The sequence below is a fragment of the Coccinella septempunctata genome, chromosome 2, assembly GCF_907165205.1.
Source record: "Coccinella septempunctata chromosome 2, icCocSept1.1, whole genome shotgun sequence".
Lineage (NCBI taxonomy): Eukaryota > Metazoa > Arthropoda > Insecta > Coleoptera > Coccinellidae > Coccinella > Coccinella septempunctata.
Window position 1 is genome coordinate 52501 of NC_058190.1, and position 2500 is coordinate 55000.

Genomic DNA, 2500 nt, shown 5'->3' on the forward strand with positions numbered 1-2500 from the left:
GGGTCCTGAAAGTACCCAAAGCAATAGCGTCGCTGATCGGCGTTTCAAGAGGTCTGTCCGAGAACACCGCGGCGAACAGTCGCGAACGGACGGAATCGGCACTAGGTCCGATCGCCATCGCGATTCGCATACTTGCCGCGGGCCGGACGCGAACTAAATCGCGGCCTCCCGCCATCAGTAAACCGTCGAGCGAGCTGTTCGGTTAACGCGTGTCCGCAAACATCGGCAGAACCGAGCTCGCGGTCTACACTGCGAGACCGTAGAACAGCGCCCAACGGATCGCGACGACCTACTAGGGGAGAAGTGCACGCGTCCGACGTCGGGTTGACGATCCGAAGGGCGCAGCTGGCGCGAACGCCACCGCTTCCACATTCAAAACGTCCCGACATCAGCCGCGAATGAATCTCCCCATTCGACCTTTCGGGTTTCTCAGGTTTACCCCTGAACGGTTTCACGTACTCTTGAACTCTCTCTTCAAAGTTCTTTTCAACTTTCCCTCACGGTACTTGTTCGCTATCGGTCTCGTGGTTATATTTAGCCTTAGATGGAGTTTACCACCCACTTAGGGCTGCACTCTCAAGCAACCCGACTCTAAGAAGAGATCCTCTAGCAAGCCGCAGCGGTCGCTACGGGCCTGGCACCCTCTATGGGCGATGGCCCCATTCAAGATGGACTTGAACGCGCCGCGAACTCGCCAGATAATGGATCCTTCCAAACACCACATCTCCCGGCGACCGGTTACGATCGCGGGATTCAGTGCTGGGCTAATCCCTGTTCGCTCGCCGCTACTAAGGGAATCCTAGTTAGTTTCTTTTCCTCCGCTTAATAATATGCTTAAATTCAGCGGGTAGTCTCACCTGTCCTGAGGTCGTAAGTTCGAAATCATCGAAGCGCGTCCCTTCCGGTCCTTGGGGGCTAGCGATCGCTATATCACGTCGCGTAAGTCCGCCGCCCTCGTGATAGAGGGGGCGACTTTGACGCAGACGCGAAAAGCGACGCTCCGCCGCTTCAGACCTAAGAGCACGCGTTCGGGGGGTGCGCTCATGAAGGCAAGATCCGCTCTTTCACCGAACGGGCGTACTTTGCGATCGGACGTCGTTCAAGAAGATTACTCGGACACGACGATCGCGTACCTCCACAGTTCGGTAGCAGATCTTGCGATACCGCGACACCACTAACTGTTGCTTTCGCAATTCAAGACGGCGCGTGTCGACGATTTTATACATCGACACGCGTCAGACCGTCCAACACGCCCGTACGGCCTTCTCTACGAGAGCACGTTAGACGCAATCCGAGAGAACGCTAGCGACGCCGATCCTTGATGGAGGATCCTATCGCACCGCGCGTCGGATTCGTCTCCGCGTACATATACGAGAGATATGGCCGGGCAGTCTTTGATATGGAACCGACCCTCAGTCAGGAGTGGTCCGAGGACAGTGTCCGAGGACCGCAATGTGCGTTCGAAATGTCGATGTTCATGTGTCCTGCAGTTCGCATGATGACGCGCAATTAGCTGCGTTCTTCATCGACCCACGAGCCAAGTGATCCACCGTTCAGGGTAATCTTTATGTTAGATTCTTCGGTTACGTCTCTTCGCTCTCGCGAAAGACGATTCCTACGAACCTTAGGCGAGACACGCGGAAACACCCGAATCCGCTTTAAATCGGACGATACATCGTTCTTCTCGTAACCAGGACGAGCGAACTTCGATCGCAGATCAGCGAGATTGTTAGTTTACCGATCGTGTACGTGCCATAATCAAGTGACAATTATCGTGAATTTTACGGACGAAAGACAGACGTCTCCGACGTCCCGTATGAGCGGATATATGAAAACGCTTATGTAACGGGCGTCGTACCACGTCGACGTCTCTGTCCGAGGAATGATCGCCTTCCGTCACGTCGCCACGTGTGCCACATACCATCCCGTACATCCGACGATCTCCTTGCGAGATCGAAGGCATCGACGGCGACTGACGTGCGCACACAAGCAGTTCGACAGAAACGACAGATCTGATCGGGCGAAGATCTTTAAAACCTACGGTCGGTCCCTCGGTTCGTCGTAAAAACGAACCTTCGCCTTACCGCGAACGTTAAACGTTCAAGGTACCCAAAATGATCCCGTCTTAACGACACACATCCCTTTCTTTATGCACGATCGACACGTAGCGGACACGTACAATCTGCTATCGTCCTCCGTAGAGGACGACGGACGTACTTTGCGAACGCGTGTCGATCGAGATCATCATTAACGTCGATCAGACAACGTAGTAGCGTCCTCGATTGTCGAAGGGCGCCGCTCCCACATACAGTTAAGGACGGCATCCCTTTCGACGGACGCTACCGACGAGTCCCGTTCTCATACTTGCCAGGTACTACAACGTTACGATCGACGATGAGCCAATGTATCGGTTCTTTAACTGAATTTTGTATTTTTGAAAGTATATTGCTATACTGACAAAATACGATTTGTTAATGATCCTTCCGCAGGTTCACCTACG

At 53.7% G+C, this 2500-nt stretch overlaps 3 non-coding genes across 3 annotated transcripts in view; all 3 read right to left on the reverse strand.

Annotated features, from left to right (window-relative positions):
* The window catches only part of LOC123308847, a 4037-nt gene extending 3166 nt beyond the window's left edge, over positions 1-871 (reverse strand). The window contains exon 1 of the ribosomal RNA XR_006537192.1: positions 1-871. This exon is cut by the window's left edge and continues 3166 nt beyond it. This is a non-coding gene — a ribosomal RNA (large subunit ribosomal RNA).
* Positions 872-1406: 535 nt separating this feature from the next.
* Positions 1407-1561, reverse strand: LOC123308827. Its single transcript, XR_006537173.1, has one exon. It is a non-coding gene; the product is annotated as a 5.8S ribosomal RNA (ribosomal RNA).
* A 911-nt stretch (positions 1562-2472) lies between these two features.
* LOC123308844 overlaps positions 2473-2500 on the reverse strand; it is a 1906-nt gene continuing 1878 nt past the window's right edge. The window contains exon 1 of the ribosomal RNA XR_006537189.1: positions 2473-2500. This exon is cut by the window's right edge and continues 1878 nt beyond it. This is a non-coding gene — a ribosomal RNA (small subunit ribosomal RNA).